Raw genomic sequence first — 27,266 nt, forward strand, 5'->3', positions numbered from 1 at the left:
CTGTGCCAATTGACAAACTTACAGATTTTTTTTTTGTTTTTTTGTGAAGGGGGGGCAAAAGACAACCGCCCCATAGGAAATTAAAAAAAAAAAACCCTACCCTTTATTTTCTGAAGTCACTGATCGTTTGTTAGTTTTGGCCTCAACAATTGCCAAAAATGAAAAGTCAGGATAAATTCTGTGTGAAACCCGGAAGAGTTTATCTCAACATACAGGACTGTTGGCGTTTAACACTTCCTCACACCCCCACTCCACCCTCGCTTTTCTTGTCTTTTCCCCATCCCCCTCTTCTAAATGTAACCTTTGGCATGAGAGGTCAGCGTTGTGTTCCTGCAGGATGGCCTCTGGTAATGAGAAGGTAGGTTAGCGGGTGACCTGGAAGCACTTTGTCCCAAACTCCTGGGAACTCAAATAATGAACGTATGAAAGCACACAGGAACAGCTGCAAGGCTGCAGTCTTGTGTGCTTCGGCTTGTTCTAAAACTCATTTGTTATTTTAGTGGGAAAACAGGAAGACACTCATTGGACATTTTATTAGGTATATACACTCGGTAGCCTATCACATGGCAGCATCTCAGCGTGTTTATAGTCATATGGTGAAGGCGACTTGCTGAAATTCAAATTTAGCTTAATGGTGAGCAAGAAAGGGGATTTAAGGAGAGTGGACAGACTGGTTGGCGATGACAGAAAGGCAACAGGAAGTCAAATAAGCACTGCATTTCCAACCAAGAAATGCAGATTCTCATCTTGGAAACAACCTTGTCATGCTTCATGCCAAAACACCCTTGTCACACCAGAAATTAAGACGACTCTGCAGACTCGTACTGGGTATAGTGGACCTATTAAAATGGAGAGTGGCTGTATGCACAAACAACAGATTTCTGTGACTTTTCTGTGATTTCTGAAGGAATGGTGGGTGAAGTCATTTAGGTTTGACCCTACATGTGATCACAGGTGATCAGTTAATGCAGTTAAGAAGCGGATGGCGCCTCAAGCCGACGTCCTTGATGACCAGCAGCTCTTCTGTAATGTTGACACGCTGCAGTTGCTTCTCTCTTTCTCTGGATAACATGTGAGAATGAATGATACGCCCACATGAGCAAGGTGACAGGTGTGCATGTGGGTGGATAAATACTTTGCTGAGCTTGTGGATTTTTTATCTGCGGTTTTTATCCCCTTCAAGTCTCTTTATACTTACTGTTAAAACTGAGCTCTGGCTTGATTTTAAGATAACATCCCCCGGCCACCATGTAGTTTGCTTCACCGCCATAACCTGCTTTGGTCCAACTGCTTCCTGACTTTCTCCCTGCAACGCTGCCTTTATCGCTGGAGATCTTCCATGTTGATATCCATATGCCATTTGATACAAGGTTAATCTTCCCTCCCGCTTTGGAAATCCGACCAGTCCCGTTGCAATTTACATATCTGGCATGGAATCGAACAGCTGAAAAAAAGACACAAGTGGCATGAGGAGCGGGTAGAGGCTTCTTGGCTGCCATCCATGGATCGCAAAGATTGCTAATCTGCCTTTGTGCAACCCTCAGTGCTCTTTATCATATACCAGTGGAAAATTATCAGGTTGCCTGAAGAGAAATTAAGGAGTTGATCTTCATGGAAAAAGCCTAGTGGTTACAGGACTACAAAGTTAAACAAGTAGCTCAACTTCATTTATAGAAAAGCTCAAAACAAGCCCGAAGCCGCTGGAAAAATGTTCATTGACAGTTTCCTCATGTATTGACTGTAACTTGTAAGAAGTAGATTGTTTGGAAGTTGCTTGTATTTGTGAGTAAATGTCTGTGGATACACCAGGGTGCAACCTCTCTGCGGGACGCAGAGCAGGAATAAACCAGATTTCTTTGCTGTCTTGTCTGTCTGGAAATGGCTTTCACGCAGAGGAAATGAGTCTACGATACACAGGCATTGCTGAAATTCCTCCCCTTGTGTCATCGCTGCTAAAGCAAATAACGGCTTAGAGGGGAAGGATTCTGCCACTGAATCAACAGATTGTTTGTGTCTTCGCAGGCTCAAAGGGAACATTTAGAATTGTGGAAAGGTCGGGATCTGCGGAGTTTCTCCTTCCAACCATATATAACTGCAGTTTCTGATAAAATCTTTCAGGAGCTCAGCTTCCTTGCTTTTATGTTAAAAGTTCTGAAAGGAATCTGGCTGTGAGAGGGAGATTACTGGAGTCGAATCCTCTGAAAGTGAGTGACTTGTTTGGAAATGAGAGCAGACTGAGACTCGAGCCATTGGATTAATTGGTGTGTGTGTGCTCGGCCCCGGCCTACCAATGAATTGAGCTAGGTGGGAGATGGTTGTATGTGAATTAATTAGGGTCAGATTGGGATCAAATCAGCATGGAAGCTTTGTCCACTCCAACACACTTGTCACATGTTTGTGGTAAGCCTCATGGAAGATGTCTGACGGATGATATCCAAGAATAAAACCATAAATATACTTAATCTACATTTATATTGATAGAACTTAAATATATTTCTAAATTCATTTATCATGTTTTTTGTTGTTTTTCCATGACAGGATCAATTTTGTCCTGCTTGGCCTGATCTTTAAATCAGAGGAAAAACGTAGAGAAAATGCATTCCTGTTAGTTGATTCCCGTATTACAGTAAACCTGTTCTTTAGGTGGGATTGCAGTGTTAAGTACTGAAGAAGAAGATAAACACAATCTCTATCAGGTCCACCATGCTAGTACCAGGTTAGACCTCCTTTTTCCTTCAGAACTGCCTTCATTCTTGGTGTCATAGATCCAAGAAAATGGAAACATCCTCAGAGATTTCCTCCATGTTGACATGAAGCATCACACAGTTGCTGCACATCATGATGAGAATCTCCCGTTCCACCACATCCCAAAGCTGCTCTGCTGGACTGAGATCTGGTGACTGTGGAGGCCGTTGGAGGACAGTGAACTCATCGTCATGGTGGAGATGATGTGAGCTTTGTGACATGGTGCATCATCCTGCTGGAAGTTTCCATCAGAAGATGCTACACTGTGCTCAGAAAGGGATGGACATGGTCAGCAGCAGGACTCAGGTAGGCTGTGCTGGTTAAACCATGTCATGTTGGGACTGAGGGGACCAAAGTGGGCCAAGAAAATATTCCCCTACACCTTTACACCGGCAGCAGCCTGAAGCATTGATCCTGACGGCAGGATGGATCCATGTTGTCATGATGTTTCCAGCAGATTCTGATCCTACCATGTGAATGTGGAGCTGAACTGGAGACTCATCAGACCAGTTTCTACATCTTCTATTGTCCAGTTCTGGTGAGTCTGTGTGAATTGTAGCCTCAGTTTCCTGTTCTTACTGACAGGAGGGAACCCGCTGTGGTCTTCTGCTGCTGGAGAACATCTGCTTCCAGGCTGGATGTGTTGTGTGTTCAGAGATGATGTTCTGCAGATCTTGGTTGGAACCAGTGCTTACTGGACTTCCTGTTGTCTTTCTGTCATCTCCATTTCCATCAAAACATTTTGGTCCAGACAACTGCTGCTTGCTGGATATTTTCTCTATTTCAGACCTTCTCTGTAGACCCTGGAGACGGTTGTGTGTGAACATCCCAGTAGATCAGGAGTTTCTGAGATATACAGACCAACAACGATGCTACGCTCAGAATCACCTAAAAGTCCTTTCTTCCTCTGTCTGATGCTCAGATTATAGTTCAACAAGTTATCTTCCGCAAGTCTTCATGACAAAATGCTTCGAGTTGCTGTCATGTGATTGGCTGATTAGATATTTGTAAAAACAGGTAACTGAGCATATAGACATAATAATGTAACCAACAAGTGTTAAACTAATGAAAGAAACTATTGATCAGTTTTCTTGTTTGCTTTAATAGATATCATTTCACTCCTGTAAAATAAGTCCTTAGTCTCTAGAAGACTGGGACTTTTTTGCCTTGATGTTGAGCAGGAAAATATTTTTATTCCCGTGTTTTTTGCTGGAATATTTAACTTCCAAATGATGGATGACCTTCATTTATTTTCCTCTGGTTCACCAGACCACATGGATAAATTTATAGTAAGTGCTTGATTAGTAGAAAGCCTTATCTCATCAGAAAAAAGTTCTTTTCCAGCATTACTCATTTGGGATTAAGTACTTATGTTTGCCAAGATGTGAAATACTCTTCACGCTGAGGCAACTCTCAGTGGGATTTCTTCTTGGAATAACTGCTTTTCCTTTTCCTGGTTTGAATAATTCAGCTGCCTGTACTTAAACTAAGACAGAGTGGCTGGGAAGAAATTTAAGCCTTTTCTTTTTTGTTAAATGGGTCCCTATGACCTCAGGTCATGGCTCTAAATTGGGTAAAAGTTCCTCTCTCTTCTCATCTGTCCATATTTAATCTTTAAACTATGGCTACCACTCTCTTCATCTTCTCCCAATCGACACACACCTTAGTAATTGGTGATGTGGACCATATGTTGGGATTCAATGGGCTTCTGTTCTGCAGAGCCGTTAGATGTAGTACAGGACATATCATAACCTTGTTCTAGGCCTACCTGTCCCTTCCTGGACTGGCGTCACTGGCAGGAAGATAAAGGCTTTCAGACATCCTCGTCTCTTTATATCTGTCACATCATCACCTACAGCCTCAAACACGCAGGGTTAAGATCTGTCAGTGTGGGTAATCTTCACTATTAAATGACCTCCTTAGACCTTATTAAGATCTGGCACTGGTTTGACCTCTCAGCCGGAGGGGTCAGATTGAAAAACACTTGCAGATTTGGACACTGTGTGTGTGTGTGTGTGTGTGTGTGTGTGTGTGTGTGTGTGTGTGTGTGTGTGTGTGTGTGTGTGTGTGTGTGTGTGTGTGTGTGTGTGTGTGTGTGTGTGTGTGTGTAGTGTTGATTTTTGTATGTTTTTGTCTTTATTCTCTATTCTCTGACAACATCTCCTCTAGTAGTGGAGTTTCTGTCATGTGCATACTGCTGCTATTTTACCCATTTCAATGTTTTCATGAAGTCATCAAGCTTTAAAACAAAACAGATGATATTGTGTTTGTGTCTTTCCACAGATTTAATGGTTTTTGTGAAGGTTTGGATCGTATGAATGCAAGAATAGATGCAGAGCGTGATCTGCAGTCAACCTGCAGGTAAGAAAGACTAAATGAACTCGCATCAAAGTCTCCGCTTCTTCCCTCACAAATCTGTCTTTGAGTGGGTACAGCTGAGTTATATCTTTACAGAAATGCTTGTTAACCTTTAGCTTAATGTCAAGCTCTGAAAAACTCACAAGGGAAGCTTCCAAAACCTGCAGGACGCCACCCCCTCAATGACCAGGACTGAGGATCACTGGTTATAATGGTGGGAATGACATTACCATATTCACTAACCATCTTTATCCTGTCAGGTTAAAAATGTTTTCCTGGTCCTGGAACATTAAGTGGGTTGTGTGAAGATTCATGTCTACATTCGCCCCACTTCTCCATTATTGGATTAGGATCCAGGAAGTTCAAATGTGGGTTTTAGTCGAACTGAGCACGTAAAATATGTCTACACATATTTATATTGGCGATATGACAATATATAGCCTTTAGACGATAGAAAATGTCCATCGTTTCATATGAGGCTCTATCATTTACGCCACGATAAGGTGCTTTACTGCAGTATTTTACGTTAAGATGCGCTTTACGGGATTCATGGTGCAATAAATAAACAAACATGGAGGAAGAAGGTAGCAGACACGTTTCAGAGCAGGATAATTTACTAAAAGATGACCAGCCAACCCAAACTGATGAGCTTGTTCCTAAAAGAGGGAAATTTCTGTTGCATGGATGCGTTTTGGATATAAAAAGACCGACGTGGAACCAACAACAGACTAGCTCACAGTGCCAACAACGGACTCCGACACAAAGAACTCATTTTATCACCTGCGCAAGAATCAGGATAAAGAATACAGAATAAAGAATAGAGTAAACCAGCAAAAGCAGTGTCAAGTGGAGGCGAAAGCTCATAATAAACTCCAGATGCAACAGCCATTTACCCGTGAAACGTCATACGGCCATAGTTCCCCCAGATGGAAGGCGATCACTGCTGCCGTTGCCAAGCACATCTGGCACATAACTGATGACTGACACAAAATTACACAAACAATTTTATATCGTTATGTATATCATTATGAGGATATAAAATGAGCTATATCAGGATATAAGACTTTGGTCATATCGCCCAGCCCTATCGCACAATGATAAGGTGGTTGCTATGTGCCGACAACATTACTAAGCAACCAGAATTTGAGCAAGACTTGGTTGAGACATCCAGCTGTGCCCCAAACCTATGATAGACCACACAAAGGCAATAATGAATTGCTTGTAAATGTTTACGTTAGTGAAGCCGCACTTAGACCATGTACACACAGCCGGGTTTTTGTAAAACTGAATAACTTCAACCATGAAAACAAATCCATCTACACCTTATCTGCATAACCGCAGTGTTAAGCATATTCACAAGCATATCAAACCTTTAGGTGGCAGTAGCGCCCCTAATCCTATCCTATCAGAATAGCCTTCCGTCTCATGACGTCACTTCCACAAAACACGAAACATGCGTGATCTGGTTAGGTGGCAGAAAATAACTGTCCTTAATCCCATCCCTCGTCTTTGGTTGTCTATGCGGAGTGGTACTGATGGGAGTGTTAAAACAAACACAAAACGCCTGGACAACAGATAATGCTAACACAGTTTTGAGGACATCCATGCTGTTGAAAACAAAGGTCGCACCTGTGACGTCATGGTACAGCCACGTTTCAGAAACCTAAAATCCCGGTTGTATACCATATTTTTTGGGCCACAATGAACTTGACTGTAAGGCGCAGCCTCAATTATGGAGTCTATTTCTGTGCTTAAGTTGCACATAAGGAGCACTGTGTTTTAAGGCTCATGCTAAAACAAAAGTAAAACAAAGTGAAGAAAGCAAAACAATTTGGTTGAACTTTATTCAACTACGGTATATAGTCATAAAAATACATTATTTTTTGATTAATCTGTCGTCACAAATCCATCGAAGTCTTCATTTGCTGTATCTGAATTGAACAGCTGGACAATTTCGCCATCAAACAAACCAGGTTCTCTCCTGTCACTGTCGGAGTCGGTCTCGTTGCTGGGTGGCTGTTCAGCAATGATAGCGGCTTTTGCGAAAACTCGGACAGTTAGGAGATACCTTAGCTCAGGCATCCACAATCCATCACATACGGTAGCGTAACTTGCCCGATGCTGCCTCCCAGGCTTTGTAAAGTTGTGTCCACCTTCTGTCACCCATCGCTCCTTTGACGCTCACAACTTCACTTTAAAAGCCTTGTTTACACCAATTTCCAGCGGTTGGAGTTCTGAATGATGGCAAGCTCACTTTCTTCACTTGATTTTTCACAGTAGATTTTGGAACTCAGTGCACATATAAGGCACACCGGGTTTAAATGTGCACTGTCAATTTTGTAAAAAATGAAAGGCTTTTAAGTGCGCCTTATGGTGCGGAATATACGTTACATGTCCACATGCAAACGTGCAAACCGAATATTCACACGTCTTCACTTTGGTCGGAGGTTTTTTTAAAGAATAGTTTTTGATTGCAAAAATTTGCGTTTTCATGTGGATGACATGATGACAATCGGAGAAAAATATCTTTGTTTTGTGAAATACCCTGCTACGTGTGGACAGGGCCTTAGTTTAACTCTTTTCGTTTGTCAGGTTTGCCAGCTTGTAGATGATAACTTTTGTCCAACACACCTGAGTTCCCTTTTCTGCCTGTGATCCAACTCTTCAGAGGCCCGGTAACAAGCCAAGGTTTCAGGATAGTAGATCTCGACAACTGAACTTGGGCACTCCTGGTTTATGGTTATGGTTTGGTGGATCATAGAACAAGCGTTTTTATTCCATTTTTGTGTGATATAATGAAATACTGATTATCTGGCATCTGGGACGCTTCACGACCAACATACAGAAAGTCAGGTGTGTCAGATTTTTTTCCCCTACATATTGACCAATAGGAAGACAAAACACCTTCTGCCAGTAACAATAACTACCACTCAGCGATAGCCCTGCAGTGGACTGGCGAGCTGTCTATGGTGTACCCTGCCTTTTGCCCAAAGAGTGCTGGGATAGGCTCCAGCTTCCCCGCGACCCTGAAGTGGATTAAGTGGTTAGGAAATGATGATATATATATATGTATATGTCCCGCCTCCCCCATCTCATGCTCCTTGGAAGGTGCTCTACAGCCTGCGATGATCTGATCGTATTTCTACTTGTCGACACAAGACATCAAACAAATTTATGACATTGTGTCTGTTAATCTGACATAGTGACCGCGATGAACAACAAATAAATGGTTTATTCTAATTCAGGCATAAATTTAATCTCGCTAAGACCAAGATTTACAGGACCAGTTGCAAAAAAAAGGCTGAATTTATGTTTGTAAATTAAAACTTTATGTTTGTAAAAACATAGTCAGGAAAAAGCAAGGTTATTTGTACAGTACCTTTCATGTAAAAGACAATTCAAAGTGCTTTACATGACACGTTGAATACATTACAGATGGTGTGAAAAAGCATAGAAGACAACAACAAACAGGAAAAATTCCAATAAAATGTTAAATTACATTAAAATAATTAAAAACAAGATCAAATCAAAGTTGTGGTGCAGATTTCATGCATAGGCGCATGAGAAAAGAAATGTTTTTAACCTTAAAACTGTCTCCGTCTAGTGAGACTTTAATCTCCACAACATGTTTGTTCTACTTGTTTGCAGCATAACAGCTAAAAGCTGCTTCTCCATGTTTAGTCTGGACTGGTCCTGACTGTGGTCTGGTCTCTGGTCTGGACTCTGGTCTAAACTCTTGTCTGGTCTCTGGTATGGACTCTGTTCTAAACTCTTGTCTGGTCTCTGGTCTGGACTCTGGTCTAAACTCTTGTCTGGACTCTGGTCTGGACTCTGATCTAAACTCTTGTCTGGACTCTGATCTGGACTCTGGCCTGGTTTCTGGTCTGTACTCTGGTCTGGACCCTGGCCTGGTTTCTGGTCTGGACTCTGGTCTGGTTTCTGGTCTGGACTATGGCCTGGTCTCTAGCCTGCTTTGTGGCCTCTGGTCTGGTCTCTGGTCTGGACTCTAGTCTGGTCTCTGGTTTGGACTCTGATCTGGACTGTGGCATGGTTTCTGTTGTCTGGTCTGGACTCTGGTCTGGTTTCTGGTCTGGACTCTGGTCTGTTCTCTGGCCTGGTTTCTGGTCTAGACTCTGGTCTGGTCTCTGGTCTGGACTCTGGTCTGGACTCTGGTCTGGTCTCTGGTCTGGACTCTGGTCTGTACTCTGGCCTGGTTTCTGGTCTGGACTCTGGTCTGGTCTCTGGTCTGGTTTCTGGTTTGGACTCTGGTCTGTACTCTGGTCTGGTCTCTGGCCTGGTCTCTGGTTTGGACTCTGGTCTGGTCTCTGGCCTGGTCTCTGGTCTGGTTTCTGGTTTGGACTCTGGTCTGTACTCTGGTCTGTTCTCTGGCCTGGTTTCTGGTCTAGACTCTGGTCTGGTCTCTGGTCTGGACTCTGGTCTGGTCTCTGGTCTGGACTCTGGTCTGGTTTCTGGTCTGGTCTCTGGTCTGTTCTCTGGCCTGGTTTGTGGTCTAGACTCAGGTCTGGTCTCTGGTCTGGACTCTGGTCTGGTCTCTGGTCTGGACTCTGGTCTGTACTCTGGTCTGTACTCTGGTCTGGACTCTGGTCTGGTCTCTGGTCTGGACTCTGGTCTGGTTTCTGGTCTGGACTATGGCCTGGTCTCTAGCCTGCTTTGTGGCCTCTGGTCTGGTCTCTGATCTGGACTCTGGTCTGGTCTCTGGTTTGGACTCTGATCTGGACTGTGGCATGGTTTCTGTTGTCTGGTCTGGACTCTGGTCTGGTTTCTGGTCTGGTCTCTGGTCTGTACTCTGGCCTGGTTTCTGGTCTAGACTCTGGTCTGGTCTCTGGTCTGGACTATGGTCTGGTCTCTGGTCTGGTCTCTGGTCTGGACTCTGGTCTGGTCTCTGGTCTGGACTCTGGTCTGTACTCTGGCCTGGTTTCTGGTCTGGACTCTGGTCTGGTCTCTGGCCTGGTCTCTGGTCTGGTTTCTGGTTTGGACTCTGGTCTGTACTCTGGTCTGGTCTCTGGCCTGGTCTCTGGTCTGGACTCTGGTCTGGTCTCTGGCCTGGTCTCTGGTCTGGTTTCTGGTTTGGACTCTGGTCTGTACTCTGGTCTGTTCTCTGGCCTGGTTTCTGGTCTGGACTCTGGTCTGGTCTCTGGTCTGGACTCTGGTCTGGTCTCTGGTCTGGTCTCTGGTCTGGACTCTGGTCTGGACTCTGGCCTGGTTTCTGGTCTGGACTCTGGTCTGGTTTCTGGTTTGGACTCTGGTCTGTACTCTGGTCTGGTCTCTGGCCTGGTCTCTGGTTTGGACTCTGGTCTGGTCTCTGGCCTGGTCTCTGGTCTGGTTTCTGGTTTGGACTCTGGTCTGTACTCTGGCCTGGTTTCTGGTCTGGACTCTGGTCTGGTCTCTGGTCTGGTTTCTGGTTTGGACTCTGGTCTGTTCTCTGGCCTGGTTTCTGGTCTAGACTCTGGCCTGGTCTCTGGTCTGGACTCTGGTCTAGTCTCTGGTCTGGTCTCTGGTCTGGACTCTGGTCTGGTCTCTGGTCTGGACTCTGGCCTGGTTTCTGGTTTGGACTCTGGTCTGGTTTCTGGTTTGGACTCTGGTCTGTACTCTGGTCTGGTCTCTGGCCTGGTCTCTGGTCTGGTTTCTGGTTTGGACTCTGGTCTGTACTCTGGTCTGTTCTCTGGCCTGGTTTCTGGTCTAGACTCTGGTCTGGTCTCTGGTCTGGACTCTGGTCTGGTCTCTGGTCTCTGGTCTGGACTCTGGTCTGGTCTCTGGTCTGTTCTCTGGCCTGGTTTGTGGTCTAGACTCAGGTCTGGTCTCTGGTCTGGACTCTGGTCTGGTCTCTGGTCTGGACTCTGGTCTGGACTCTGGTCTGTACTCTGGCCTGGTTTCTGGTCTGGACTCTGGTCTGGTCTCTGGTCTGGACTCTGGTCTGGACTCTGGTCTGGTTTCTGGTCTGGACTATGGCCTGGTCTCTAGCCTGCTTTGTGGCCTCTGGTCTGGTCTCTGATCTGGACTCTAGTCTGGTCTCTGGTCTGGACTCTGATCTGGACTGTGGCATGGTTTCTGTTGTCTGGTCTGGACTCTGGTCTGGTTTCTGGTCTGGTCTCTGGTCTGTACTCTGGCCTGGTCTCCGGTCTGGACTCTGATCTTGTTTCTGGTCTGGACTCTGGTCTGGTTTCTGGTCTGGTCTCTGGTCTGTACTCTGGCCTGGTTTCTGGTCTGGTCTCCGGTCTGGACTCTGATCTTGTTTCTGGTCTGGACTCTGGTCTGGTCTCTGGCCTGGTTTCTGGTCTAGACTCTGGTCTGGTCTCCGGTCTGGACTCTGATCTTGTTTCTGGTCTGGACTCTGGTCTGGTTTCTGGTCTGGTCTCTGGTCTGTACTCTGGCCTGGTTTCTGGTCTGGTCTCCGGTCTGGACTCTGATCTTGTTTCTGGTCTGGACTCTGGTCTGTTCTCTGGCCTGGTTTCTGGTCTAGACTCTGGTCTGGTCTCTGGTCTGGACTCTGGTCTGGTCTCTGGCCTGGTCTCTGGTCTGGTCTCTGGCCTGGTCTCTGGTCTTGTCTCTGGTCTGGACTCTGGTCTGGACTCTGGTCTGGTCTCTGGTCTGGACTAGTTGAGTCTTTGGATCTCAGACTTCTGTCTGGTTTATATTCTCTGAACGTATCACAGATGTATTCTGGTCCGGAACCATTCTGGGATTTGTAAACCATCAGCAGGGTTTTAAACTCTTTTCTGTCCCTTACTGGAAACCAGTATAAAGACTTTAAAACTGGTGTGATGTGTTCAGACCTCTTAGTCCTCTTTAAATCTCCAGCAACAACATCTGGATGAGCTGCAGATGTTTAGTACTCTTTTAAGGAAGTCTTGTTAAAAGACCATTACAGTGATCCAGTCTACTGGACTTTCTTCTGGTCTTCCTGGGAGCCTAAACTTTATCAGTCATGCTATTTTATTTTTTTTTGGTCATTGAAGAAAAGAACCCAGGCCAAACGGTTCTTTCTCCCCTGTTTTTTATGACTATGAAGACTTTTTCTACAAAGATAAACTGGTTGAACTGGAAATCATTCATCTGCACAAAAGAAAGAAAATTCATGATTTTTTAAAACTTCACTGTGTATCCGGCAGTGATTAAAAAAGCATGACTTTATGGTTGTATTCATGAACAACAAAGAGCTCTTTGGTAACTGGGAATAAAACACGCTAAGCCTCGTCTACAGCCTGTTAGCTGAATACACCTCGTCTTTCTGTGGGATTCGTTGACACGACAAACCAATTCTCTCTCTTTTATCCTGACCAAATACAAAAAGCCAAAGTTAAAACACTTTTTATACAATTTAGTCAACTAGTTTCTTTGGAAAACACACCAACATGTCTTGAAATTATCGTATGAACAACCCTTTGAAAGCATTTATTATGATCTGAATGCTTTATGTGCAGGAAAAGTCGGTCCCCTTTCATCAGTGTCCCTTAATCACGAGCAACCTAATAAAGAAAGCATGTAACCTGCGCCGCTGTGAAGCAGTCGTTGCTTGTCCTCTTCTTTTCTCCAGGCCTCCGTCTGGCGAGTCCAGACAAGCCAGCTGTAAAAGGTGAGGGTGTTTGTTCTTCACCTCGCTACAGCTGGGTCACTGCGCTAGTTAAAGGTGTTTACTTACGGCTCGCAATGAGTTGACTCCATGAAGGGGAAAAAATTTATATGTGCAATACGCTTGTACGTCCAAATTGAAGGTAATTTTCTCATGAAAACATTTCAGGTGATTTGTGGTTTTAGCAGCGTGTGGTGGCTTATGACTGTTCACAAATTATCCCCACCAAGATAAACAGCGTCGACAGGTCAGGGTGATCTGTGTCCTATTACTTTGTCCAACTCATGACTTCATGTTGAGGCCTGAATCAGAGCTCGGGCACCAGTACAGCCTTTCACACACAGGTTATTGCCAGCACACACACTTCTCTCACCAACCCAGCCGACTTGGTTTGGGATAGGGAGCATGGGCGCTGGTCTGTGCACCTTCCTCAATCCTTCACATTGATAAGACTTTATAAGAACTCAGTGCAAGTGTATACAAAACAAGTCTTGTGCGTGCTGCGATGCATTTATTAGCTTGTGCATAATCATGGATGAATTTGGATCTACGGAGGCGCAGCTGTGTCTGCTCTGTAACACCGACAGAGTCTGTTGTTGATTCTGCTGGACTGGATGCTGCAGCGCTGCCCAGCTGCATGGACCTTCCTTTGAACAGACTCACAGCTTGTTGAAAAGCTCTTTCCAGCCCTGAAGGGAGGGAACATTAGCCCAGTCATGAAGTTCAAATCTCAACAATAATTATTGATCATTATTTAAAGAAGAAGAAGAAAAAAAAAAAACAAATTGCAATGATATGTAGATTGTGTTTGCATGGCGGAACTAATGAGGGAGTAGTTGATTAAATAAAGAGTTAAAAAGTAAATGTAATAAATTTAGTAGCTCTTATCAGATTTAGTGCATTTTATTTCTTGCAATGCAGTTGGTTGAAATGACAACTTTAGAGCTTTCAATCAGTGCAAAAAGACATAGTAGATGCGAACAAATCTCTCTTTACTCTGGCCACATCCACTTAGAGTTGAAATTGTTTGCTTTTAATTACGTTTTTGTACAAATAGGAGAGTTTCCACAAAAGTGTGTCTCTACTATAGACTGTATATAAAATGATGGACAGATCCTCTGTGACGTCACCCATAGGTTTCTGAAGAGCTGAATTGAAGCTCGGTTGGCGGTTCCATCGCCATCTTGGCAGGGGCATGTGTGTTCTCTTGCCCGGAAAATACAAATATAGGCAAAGAGGTGGAGCTGAGAGGGGGGTGTCAGTGTCATGGTGGATGATTGACATTGAGCAACTCCGAACTGCCTGTAGCTAAGATCTAACCGAGCTAACCCGGAGATAACAAGAGCCAACCAGCTAACGGAGGTAAGCGGGCTAAAGCTAAGTCACGTTGTTAACCGGCTAAAAACCGCAGTTGTTCTACGTTCTTCTGACTTGAAGCGGGAGATTGGGTACCTGTCAATCAAAAGGAAACGCCCCTAAATATGCAGAATTTTGAGATTAAATTACTTTTAAACGGGCGAATTAGAAAAAAAATTCACTCCTCCCACAGTTGTCATGAAGGTAAACCTGACCTATTAAACCTAAAATGGATTTTTGAACCAGGCTGTAAACATGTTTATTTCTGCTGTGAAGTTGGTCTTTTTAACATGGGAGTCTATGGGGATTTGCTCTGTTTTGAAACCCCTAGTGGATGAAGGGGGAACTGCAGTTTTATGCACTTCCGCATAGGCTTCCCTTTTTACTGCTGGAGGTTGCCGCTTGGTCTCTTCACAGTTTTTAGGGAAAATACCATAGTATTAACCATAGTATTAATGTCCCTTGTCAGTGAGGTTGCAATGCTGTGACAGAAAATTACCAGACTAGAAACTGAAAAGCCATGGAGCTTTTGGCGATACAAACTACTAGCGATAAAGAAGTGGGAGGTCTGCATATGTCTTCTAAATGTCCATTAATGCTTCATATAAATGCGTAAATAAGTATTTACGTTTTAAACATCACTGCTCTCAAACTTTCATGCAAGCCTAGCGTCAGGAGTGTCAAACTCCAGGCCTCAAGGTCCGGTATCCTACAGGTTTTTGTTGTTTACCTGCACAAACACACCTGATTCAAATCAAATGGATCCGATAGCTTCTTGTCAACTTATTCATTCACTGTAGTTTGGTGTGTTGGAGCATGAAGACAACAAAAACCTGTTAGATACTGGCTCTCGAGGACTGAAGTTTGACTCCTGTGCCTTCCGTTGTCATGGTTGATAGCCAGTGCATCCACAAGGGGACAGTGGAGAGTTCATCTCTGAGTTTCTACGTTACTTTCAGACCACAGCAAACATGGTGTGTTGATGGAGGAGATCATGATGAAGAAACATAAAAAGAGGCTGCGCGATTGAAGGCGTGTGCAGCCATTGTGGTTTCTTCTTCTTTTTCTTTTAATGGGTTGCACATAATTTACGCCACTGCCCCTATGAATCCTGGTAGTGATGCTCCATCAGGTAACACTTCTGCAAGGGCCTTGAAAATGGACCAAAAATGGATGAAATACTTGTCCTGCTGACTAATGCAACGTAATCACGTAGTGTTATTTCAAGGTTTTCTACTTGCTGCAGAGAATTTGACAGTTTCTCAGCTTTCTCTCTTGTTTCCTTTTCTAATTCATTGGGAAATGCATTTCGTTGTTTGGCACCATCAAATAAACTGGTCACGCAACGTAAACATAAAAAGTGTTTCCATTACACTCGGGATCACCAATCCCGGTCCACGAAGGCCGTTGCAACACACCTGATTTAAGTCAATGTGTATTTAGCAGACATGAGCAGAGCTTGTCTGAGTCTGTGACAGGATTTTTCCTGCAGGGTCACTTGGAAAACCAACAGGACACTGGTCCTCGAGGACCAGGATTGGTGCTCCCTGCATTACACTTTTGCGATATGCTTCTATGTTGATAAGTCTGAAAAACCATCTAATGAGAACGTAAAAACTTTTTAGCGATATCTGAGAGTTTTTTTTTGTTTTTTTTTAAATGTATGTGTTTCCGTATCCAATTTTTTATTGCAACATTTATGTTTTGCGCAATTCTAGGAAACACAGCTATTGACTCCTAGAATTTTCACATAAGATGTTGTAGTTGAGAGAAGATTCTCATTTCAGGATTTATATGCAATTTTTGAGCAGAAACCCACAAAAAGATGTGTCTTAAAGGGTTAAAAGATCTGCTGTTTATAGCTTGTTGCCATGGCACTCCTTCTTAGGTCTAGTGAGGTCCATACCTTGATATTTCATTACTGTTTGGGCCTCTAAAGGTGGTCTTTCTCAATCTTAGGCAGATGGTTATAACGTTATGGTTTTTTGTTTTCCACCGAAGGAAATTGTATCAAGTTGAAATTTCATCACCAGTAAAATAAAAGTCAGATTTTTCCGTTTATTCTCAGCTGCTAAATGACTGACTGAAGACCCTAGAGAAGAAAAATCATTCACGCAGGATTTCATTTTTGCCCTTTAAAGTTATAAACTCACTTGCTTAAAGAGTTCTGCCTGTAACCAGTGACTGATCCACCCTCCCCACTCGCCACCACCAGCTGTGTTGACCGTCTCGTGCATGGGAACCCTTGATTACTGGGCTGACTGTACTTTTGGGGCTGAGCCTGGCAGCCAGTTCATTGTGCCTCCCTCGGCCAACATGCACACAAAACAGATTTCCACACTTTGATCGTGGAGAGTTGTAAATGATTGCTGCTCCATCACCCAAACCCTCAGGTTATCCACCAGGCTTTATTAGCCTAATGAATGGTTCGGGGATGTTTATCTATGCCGCAGTTGGTTCGTCTTGAAGACGCCCCGGGCAGCCAGCTCATGTCCAACGAGCACATGCTGGCAGACTATTGCATGTTGTGAGCTTCATTAGAAGCTTCAGCTCTGATGGCTACAGACAAAGCCTTCGTTAAAGTTTATGATTTGTTGATTTTAATAATCTGTTGTGTTTCTAGATGTGATTGTTAGGGAGATATTAGGAGAAAAAAACCACTCCTTGTGATAATAAGAGACAGGTGTCGTAAAATGACATCAGTGTTTAAGCTCAGTTGGAAGTGACTCGAGACAAAATAGTATGATTTTCTTGAAAACGTTTCATTGTGATTTATGGTTGGTCTAGCCCTGTGTAATTTAAAAACATATTAGTATTGAGTGGTCATAAATTCAATGAAAACTGCTTGTGTTCAAGTACTTTGGAGTGCTTAGACAACATCTTGGTGAGTGACCAATAACAGATGGTTTTATGAACCTCTGTGTTGTTTTATGAAGAGTTTGAAGCGGTTTAATCAGTTTTAGACACAGTGTTTCCATCAAGGTTGGATGGACGAGTCAGTTAGCAGTGATTCCTTTAGCCAGTCAAGGTAATGTCCAGGCTTTACTTGTATTTGTACAAACATATTGTCATCAGTGCTCTATTTGACCTGACTGCAGTGTAGTCTGTCACTACATGCAACATTAACTTGTGGTCAGTGGTGGATAGTTGACGTGCCTTGAAGGCAAATGGCCAAACTCTAATTACAAGCACTGTATCACAGACATATCTGAGCATTTCCTACATGTTATGTAATGACATAAAAACGTCAGACAAAATCCACCTGGCTTTACTTTCATGTGGTTATTAGAGGGAAAATATACAGTTTGTTTGTTGACTGGAATTTTAATGAAGCAGAGGGACTTATCAGTGTCTCCAGCACAGATGGACTCATACCAGATGTTGCGTGCAGTCAAGCTTTTCTAGAAAGACACAGTATACTCCAGTACAAACTTCCCTTTGCTGGTTGTGTTCAAATCCTCCCTCACAGAAAACTATGCTTCTGAGTAAGTTTTATTAGTTTATATAAGAGTATAAAGTTGATGCTATGGTCAGGATTTGTCCACACTCAGCGGTTTTGTAACCTTACCTTGCAAAGCATTTTAATGAGAATAGTGAATATCCGTCTTGCTACAATCTAAGCTCAGCCATTGGTGCTCAAACACATTTCAGAACAGTCACCATCCTGTTCTTTTAACTACTGGTGGGTTTTATGTGATAAGAATGAGACCTATAGACACACTATACTATAGTCACACTTATGACTGTCACGAAAGCAGTGGAGATGTGGTGTGGACCCAATTGCAGAGATGAGGGAAGCCAGTATGCAGAACTCAGACAGATTTATTCCTGGACAAGATGAGGGCAAAACTAACAAATGAACCAACAAACACAACTGAAACAGAGGGGATTAAATACACTGGAACAAAACGAGACACAGGTGAAACCAATGAACAGGAAATCAATTAAGCTAAACAAGAACCAAGAGAACTAAACAGGAAAAAACTACAAAATAAAACAGGAAACCAGAAACTAAGGCACTGAACAAAACCACATCATGACAATGACTTTCACACTATTGTCTTCAAGGGCTGAAATTCAGAAGGTTTTTATTCTCCAACACACGCAAATCAGATAAAATAGATCTAATAGCGTCTTGTCAACTTCTTCACAGTGACCCATTAATTTCAGTGAGGTGTGTTAGACCTGGTAAACAACGAGAACCAGCGAGATTGCTGCCCTTGAGGACTCAGACCCCTGATTTAGATTGATGTGTACTTTAAGGCCAAGCATATTTATTCTCGATGCAAGAGACTGGTAGGAAGAAGGATTTTTTTTCTACTTCTGGTGTTTTAAGATTTTTTTTACGTTGGTGCATTTCCATTACCAACCACCGTCAAAACAAGGGAATGAACTCTGAATTCAGCACTGCCATCTAGTGGATGAACTGTTTTAACAACCATGTCAATGTAAAAGAAGCGTGGAAGTATGAGGATGGTGACATAATAACATTTTAAATAAACATCCTAACTTGCACACACAGCGGAGCATCAGTTGAACCTTCATCTTGTTACATACTTCATGAGAAACAAAAACTTTCTTCTTGTTCTAGAGGTCCTGAGAAGAAAATGACAGCATTTTGTTTTCGCTGACGTGTTTGGAGACATTTCTCGACACATAAGTCTTGCAGAAGTTTTTTCTTGCTGGGTTCCGAGAAGTATCGTGTGATTGGTGGGACATGTGAAGTGGGCGTGGCGAACACGGAAAAACATGAAGCAAAAAGTTGCCACTTCCATGTATTTGCTGTTGCAGGTAAAACGGATTTTTTTTTTTTTTTTTTTTTTTAAAAAAAAGAAAAAAAAAAGCTGATCGAGGTGGTAAAGAAAAGTACAAACAGTTTTACAACATGTGTCGTTAAAACACACAGAACCATCCGCATGCATAACCCTCCCTGCCGCGAACCAAGTTATAATATGAAATAACCGCGTTAATTTCACATAAAAAGCAGACATCGCCACCTGCAGTGATCCCCACCCGGTGCAGACTAAGCTTCTCATGGAGGATGAATTCAACCAGAGAAAAGTTTGATATAAAGAACAAAGTTCTTGCTTCTTGTGGAGTATATAACAAGCTCTAGGGGTTGCCAGTAAAATATATTCTTTAACATGGTTTTCATGCAGCTGGGAAAGGCTCCAGCTCCCCTGCGACCCTTAATCGAACTAAGCGGTACGGATAATGAATGAATGTTTTTCATGCAGGACTTTCTTGGACTTTCCTGGGACACGAATCACCTGAAAAGGGGATTATTATGACCAAGACGATTGAGAGTCTGCAGCACAATAACCTTCTAATGGATTCATTTACCAATACCAGACGTTCTGTTTAAAATGAATTTCCCCCCTTTTCATATGTTAAGGTTAGGAATTGGAGCTCCTCCTTTACTAGTTTTCTATAGGAATTGCATGCAGTCACATGACAGTGCTCTGTTTAGCCTTGCATAACCTGTCTTTTATGTCCTACAGATCCACACTGAAGTATTACAAATCTCATGTATAATTCATCTCACATTCAGAGAGACGCTTGCTTTGATTCTGCTGACTGTTCATTCCCAAGTTTCTGTCAGGCTCATATAACCAGAGAATAGCAGAGGAAATGATAAAGACAAGAAATGCATCGACACAATTCTTCACATTAAGCCAAATTTGAGCTTTGTTTGTTGTTATAAGTGCTCAGGTTTGTGAGTTTCTGCTTGTTTTTGCTTTTTTTGCTTTGATCACACTAGTTGGAAGCTTGACCCAAACATCTGTCTTTGTCACCTTGTTGGCCTTCTCCACATGTACAGTATGTTGCAACCCCTCAGTGTATTGTCAGAAAAACGGGAAACAGGCAAACAGATACAATCTTAAACGGAAATGCTGACTATAAGGCAAACACAAGGAGCTTGGCTGATTTTAATTCTTTAATATAAAATTAACCTTCTTTGACGAACCATCTTGCTGTTTTTTGAGGTAGTCTGCAGGAAAAATTCCCCAGGCTTCTGAAAAGATGACAATACAGTGACATCTATCGTGCATTTCTTGAGCCGCTGCCGCCACCGAGCATCCTGAGGCTGAGAAACCGCACTTTGCAACTTTTTCATCTAGAACGCCGCGTGACGCTTGCAGCCGAGTTTTGCTTCGAATGCTAGAAAATGGATGTAAACATACTGGCTGTTTTGAATGCACACCGCCACTGATTCAGCAAAGAAACGTAAGATTGAAATACAGAAAGGGAGAAAGCAAATCATCACAAGATCGTCTTTTGCTGGCTGGAGAGAGCTAAAGGTCAGTTAGGATGCAAGATGGATGCGGAATTTGCCGTCAATAGGAGGCGCATCACGGGGAAAATAGCAAAAGTTTGGGAGTGTGTCTTTAACGGTGTGTTCAGACAGAACGAGTTTTGAGCATCAAAAATGCTGAATGCTCAACGCTGGTCACTAAATGGTCACTTTTGTGTCCAACGGCCAAAACGCTCTTGGCGCTTGTCTGGAGTGAGAGAATGTGGGTGTTTCTTTTTCAATATATATATATATATACAGAGCTACCGACGGAGCAGCTCTTTGGTGGAGTTCAGTGCAGCTGAAATCAGCCAAAACTGGCAACTCTGACAGGGTCAGTTAGGGCCGTTAGGACAGCAAAGTTTCTGCAAGCAGCCTGCAGCTCTTGTTTGTGGAGAGAACTGCAGTGTTGAGGATCATTATGACTTGTTTAGATGCATTTTCAGAAAGTCCGCGGCTGCTTCACGAGCTGCAAGTCAAGAGTCGCCGCATGCGACGAGGAACATTGTCGTAGGGCGTCTCAGCCCCGTGTCTGGGTTGTGGGTTCACCAGATAAATCGTAGGCATACTCCAGGAGCTGCGTGCTGATCACTCTGATTGGTTGACGCCCTGCTTCAAGCAGCAAACGTTCAGATTTTCCATCTCTGGCTTTTGCGGCGCATTCCGCAAATTTGATGCGCATCACGGCGACGCTCTAAAAGCTGAAAATGTGACGAAAGAAATCTCTATGCCTCCTTGACGCGCCTCCACATAGACTTTACATGTAAACCTGCCGCTCTTGACGCTCAAAACGCGTTTGGTCTGAACACACCGTAAGTGATGAATAAGTTAATTAATTTTAAAACTCTGGTTTGCTTTGAAAGCTGTGAAGATGTGTTAAAAAACTTCTCCATGTTTCCGGCAGCACAGCTGCTCTGCTGCATGTTTAGTGGTGTAGCGGTGAAAAATGTCCCCTCAGACTGTTTCTGACTGTGCCACATTCCCAACATTGTTTAGGGTATGCAAACACGTGTTGTGGCGGAATACAACTTTGTAACATAACCACATTAAAAGCCACTTTTCAGCATGAACTGTCCTACAAGCCAGGACTGAAACAAATATTGCTCCTAGAAAGCCTCAAAATGGTTGGGTTTCCTTTGTTAAGAGGTTTGTAAGAGTGAAGATGAAGCCTCGAGGGACATGTGTCTTCATAACATGAGTGCAACTTGGTTTTGTTTCCATTGTGTGGTGTTGTGGGTCCTCTTTGGTCTATTGTCTAGTCAGTTCCGCTGGTGGTCTCTCATGTAAACTGGGGGTTTTATCCATTCTCCGTTTAAAAGGTGCCCTCTTCCTCCTCTTTCTGTGGTCACCCTCTTAACTATGTCCTTGTCTGTGTGTGTCCTCTCCTGTCCCTCTCTGGTCCTGTTTTCCCATCGTCATTGCACACACACACACACACACACACACACATCCCACCTCAAACATTACTGGCGGTGTATCTGTCCCACTGCAGAACTAATCGTGTATTGGAGTTTTAGGTGTCAGTAGGGAAGGAAGGACCCTGCTGGCTTGTCAGTGTCTATGACCCCTCAGTGACAATGGGCCTTTCTCCCCTCCCACTCACTTCCCTGCCACGCTGGGAAGAGTAAATATTTATCAGGCCCCGCAACAATGGCCAGCTTGGGTAAGAAAGACTGACTGGAACTCAAGCAAGGCATGTTGGCAAGGCTGATGTAAGTCTTGGCTGTAAGATGGCTCGCAGGAAGATAAACGAGTCGTCTCAGGATATTTGGGAAAATTAAGTTGGTACATCACCAGACCTGTCGCTTCTTCTGACAGTTTAACTTTTGGGAAAGGCAAAGCTGGGTGAACCCAAATAATTTCATTTCATTTCATTTCATTTTATTTAAATTTAGATTAGTGTAGTTTCATTAAATTTTTATTGAATTTTTTTCTTATTTCTATTTTAATGTTTTTGTTATTTTAGTTTGATTTTATTTCTATTTCCATTTCATTTTAATTTTCTTGCTTTTTATTTTATTTCAGTTTATTTTGTTTCAGTTTATGTTATTTTATTTTTTATTGTACTTTAAATGAGTTTATTTTAGTTTTTATTTTCAGGTCTTTGTTTTTTATTTGATTTTAGTTTATGTTAAGTTTGTTTAATTTTATTTTAGATTTTTTCCATTTTACTTTGTATATTTTTTTTCACTTTAATATTTATATATTTATGAATTCATTTATTTTATTGTTCAGTTATCCATACTTCAAGATAAATAACTAATTTAGCTCTATATTCATCAGGATTAACTTATATTTGTAAGAAATAGTAAAAAAAAAAAAGAGAGACACTATTTAGTAATTATGAATAAACTGTCGTGTTTGCAGTTTAAAATAAAATGTGACAGCCTTGACATCTACTTACTCTGCATTTCTGTTGCCAGTTGGAAACAAAACTGCGTTTTTTAAAAAAGTAACATCACAGACATTTAAAAATGTTTGTGATGTTACTTTTTAAGTCTTGAATTGTGGAAATAGTTAAATTTACATTTTTGGTGAATGTGTTTCATGATCACCCTGTTCACCAAGGTGTCGAGTGGCTTTTTCGCCAGTCACAGCTTAAAACAGTCCACTAACAACCTCACGTCATTGTCGAAGCCGTTATGCCTGATTGCGCTATTGAGAAAAAGTGGCTTGTAAACTCCGCATCAGTGCATTGTGATTTACCAGATGTTGATGTGATACCACAACTGTACCTGCTGGACTGAAGCTCTTTACTTCCTGCATCACATGTTTGAGCTAAAGGCCGGGTCACCTGCATGAACATGGGCTGTTGGATTCACGATTAAAAAGAAACCTTAATCTACATTTTACATCGAAACTCTGCAGCCATTTTATGTAGTACTTAATGATTAACTGCTTGTTTGTACAAGTAGTTAATCAGCCAATCACATGGCAGCAACTCAGTGCATTTAGTCACATGGACATGGTTTAGACAACATGATGACGTCTAAGTGATTTTGATCATGGCATGTTTGTTGGTCTAGTGGTTGTTGAGTGTTTCAGAAACTGATGATACTGGGATTTTTACACACAACCATTAATAGGGTCAGTTCTGAACAGGAAACTGAGGCTTCAGTCACACAGACTCACCAGAACTGGAATGTTTCCACCTTGTTGGATCTGTGAAACCAAGAATAAGGTAGTTCTGGAGGAAAAAGGAGGTCTAACCTGGCACTGGCAAGGCGGACCTGATAGAGATCATTGTGTCTATCTTCTTATTCAGTATTTAACACTACAATCCCACCTAAAGAACAGGTTTACTGTAATACTGGATCAACTAACAGGCATCGTTTTCTCAAGGTGGAATCTGTTTCCACCATGTTGAAACTACGACACCAAGAATTAAGACACTGTTCTAATGTTTTGTACAGAAATGTTGGATGTTGCTAAATGCTGCTAGTGGCTTTTTAATGTCATATTTAAGTTCAGTTCTCTGTTTCAGAGGACATTAGAGCAGCAGACAGAGATACGGTCAGCATTGTAAGAACTGCAAGTGAAGGCTTGCAGAGCAGTTTTGCTGACAGATGGATCTCAGCCTGCTGTAATGCTCTGTGGCAGAATCATCACTTCAATATAACTTATTCTCCCTATATGAACACATCTTTAGGGCATTGCCGTTAGATTCCCAGCTTGATGTTGTACCCTGTATAACCCACACACATTTTTTTGTCTTTGTTAATTAGAGCACACAGCTTGGGAATCAGCACATTTCATAAAGGCAGCAACCAAATCGAATCATTATCAATTTGCTTGCTGCTGCGCTGTGTGTCTCCATTGGCCCGTTAATTGGCCCAATAAGGTTTGTCTTGGCTGAGGGTCTGTAATGGAACACTAATATGTTAGATATGGTGTGAAATTGTGCGGGGGATGGGCAAAGGGCTGGCAAGAATAAAACTGGAGTTCGCCAGAAAACTGCAAGTTTATGAGACACTTGATTTGCACACTGCAGTTTTAAGGCTTTTATTTGGTTTAAAACACGTGGCTGAGTCTTTTGTGTGGTTTATATTTACGTGTATGCATTAAAATTTCAGTCAAGTCGATGCAAAGTCAGACATTTGTGAAAAGTATATTATTTTGGTTTCTCTGGGCACTGGTCAAAACCCTAATAACTTTACTTCTGCTTGTTAAAACTAACATTTAAGTAAGTTTACAAAACTTACATTAATTTGGTAATCCATAAAGACATAATTTAGCACATCTTGCGTGACGGCATTGTCACACAGCCAGTTATGTGTTGCAAACATGAGGTAACTAGTTCCAGAGTTCCACACATGCAGGTTTTCAGAATTTGTTCCTATATGAGTTTCATTTGAAAGGTCTGAAACTGTGAAGTGACAATACACAAAGTTCTTCCAAAAGTTTTGTCCAAAAGAAAAAAAAAACATTTGCAAACTATTGTAATAATGAGAAATAAACTAACTGCAACAGACTCAATAACCTTTGTGTACTTTTATGTCATCTAATATTTGTAAGGAAGAATTGTTGGACTAATATGTTAAAAACAAGACAGGATGGAAGTTTGGGCTTCCATAGAGTAGGCGTGATGATACTTACGTTGAACTGTTTCCAAAGGGGAAATACTATAGATGCTCATTACGTACCGAAAGCTAATTGTCCAAGAAACAAAAGGTCAAGGGTTTGATGTCAAGCTTGGGTCTATGTGCTAAAGTGCCCTTTGAAAAAAATGCTAAACCCCACATGGTCTCTGATGTGCTCATCTGTAAAGTGCCTTGCAGAGCATTTTTTTCCCCCTTTTTTGTTGCTGTACAGCTTAAGATGAAAGTGAACATTTGATTAAAAAAAAACTTCTCTAAGGGTATGTCTTGATGAGCTTGGCTGTTCCACCCATTGGGATGTTAACCCATTCCTTAAATCAAAACTGGGTTCTGCTTCTTCAAGTTGAGTCCTGCTGGTGTAGAAGAATATCTACACTATTCCATGGATTGTCTTTTAAATTCAGGTCTGAGCACTGACTCGGGGGTCATCCTAGCATATTTAAATATTTCCCCTTAACTCTTAAAACGCTGCATTACCAGCGCCTCCCATCACTATAGCTTTTATAGTCAATAGTTTCTATGGCATATATACTTTGTTGTGTGTCCGAAAAGAACAAAAAAAGTGGTCCTGTATGGAGGGAATAAAGACAATAAGGCATTTTTGATGCACGTTGGAGCCTAAAACAAGCTGAGTTAGTGTTGGGTTTGTGAGGATAGTTGGTAAATGGCAACATAAATAACTGTAAATAGCAAAAAGAAAAACAAACTGGGGCTGCATGGTGGCATGGTGGTTAGCACTGTGGCCTGACAACAAGAAGGTTTGATCCTTGGATGTTTGGTCAGTGGCCTTTCTGTGTGGAGTTTGCATGTTCTCCCCGTGTATGCGTGGGTTTTCTCTGGGTACTCCGGCTTCCTCCCATCGTCTAAGACATGCATGCCAGGTTGACTGGGTATTCTAAATTGCTCATAGGAGTGAGTGTGGGTGGTTGTTTGTCTCTGTGTGGCCCTGTGATGGACTGGCAAGCTGTCCAGGGTGTACCCTGCCTTTCGACCTAAGACTGTTGGGACAAGCTCCAGCTTCCCCACGACCCTGAATTGGACTAAGCGGTTAGGAAAATGAATGAATGAATGAAAAACAAACTGCTGGAAAAAAATACATAAATGTATAAATAGTTTCTGTTGTGTCTTTGTTTCAATGCCAACATTTCTTCTAAAAGCGAAGATGGGAGGAAATGATATGCCGATGAGAAAAGGCTTACCATCTGTCTGTATGTCTGGTCTGGTCTCTCAGTTGGTCTGGCTGTTGGTCTGTTGGTTTCGCAGTCGGTCTGACTGATTTTCAGTCTGGCAGTCGGTCCCTCGGTCGGTCAGTCTCTCAGTCGATCTGTCTCTCAGTTGGTCTGGCTGTCAATCTCTCGGTTGGTCTGTCCCTCAGTTGATCGGTCTGTCTCTCGGTCGGTCTGGTTGCCGTTCTCTCGGTCGGTCTGTCTCTCAGTTGGTCTGGTTGTCGGTCTCTCGGTCGGTCAGTCTCTCAGTTGGTCTGGTTGTCGAACTCTCGGTCGGTCATTCTCTCAGTTGGTCTGGTTGTCGGTCTCTCGGTCGGTCAGTCTCTCAGTTGGTCTGGTTGTCGGTCTCTCGGTCGGTCAGTCTCTCAGTTGGTCTGGTTGTCGGTCTCTCGGTCGGTCAGTCTCTCAGTTGGTCTGGTTGTCGGTCTCTCGGTCTGGCCATGTCTTGTTTGTGTATAAAAAAGCACCTTGTAATTGTAAGGGTTAAACAATGCAAGTATTGCTTTAATAGTGTGATTTGTGAGTCCGTCCTGCTGATAAGTGAACACCCAACAAACTTAAACTCCTATGACTGAAACAGGTTTTCCTGTGTTTGACACCCTTCATTAGTCAGTCTATTCTGACCAGTTTTCAAGTTCCTATTGATCCCCACAGCATGATGCTGCCACCACCATGCTTCACTGTGGGATGTTGTTCATAAGATGACATGTGAAATTTTTGTAGTGGTGTAGCATTTCCTATCATTGCCAAAAATGAGAGTCTGCTCCAGTGGAGTTGTACATTTATTTATCATCTTTATGGGAAAAAAGGGGGAAAAAGCAATTTACTGGTAAAATATAAACTTCATAAGAAGATGTGGCCTAAATCAGTGTTTCTAGCTGGAGTTATCTGATCAAACTATCTTAGGGTCTTCTTTTGCTATTAGGTTTAAAGGTTATTCTTACATATGGGGACAATTATACATATTTAGCACCATTTTAGCTTACATGCAAAGCAGTAGTTGCCATATAAATTATAAGTATACCGTTTCTGGCACTTTATGAATGAAGTACCAGCAGGCCAAGGTGGAAAATATTAACAAGAACAAGTTTGGCGGA

General features: G+C 42.5%; 1 protein-coding gene across 1 annotated transcript in view; it reads left to right on the forward strand.

Moving 5' to 3' along the window:
- disp1 (dispatched homolog 1) overlaps positions 1 to 27,266 on the forward strand; it is a 119,847-nt gene that overhangs the window by 27,529 nt on the left and 65,052 nt on the right. Inside the window, exon 3 of the mRNA XM_079255436.1 lies at positions 5,029 to 5,106. The gene's annotated coding sequence lies outside the window, so the exon portion shown is untranslated. The remainder of the gene's footprint in view (positions 1 to 5,028; positions 5,107 to 27,266) is intronic.

The sequence above is a fragment of the Telmatherina bonti genome, assembly GCF_933228915.1.
Source record: "Telmatherina bonti genome assembly, chromosome: 16".
In the NCBI taxonomy this organism is placed as follows: domain Eukaryota; kingdom Metazoa; phylum Chordata; class Actinopteri; order Atheriniformes; family Telmatherinidae; genus Telmatherina; species Telmatherina bonti.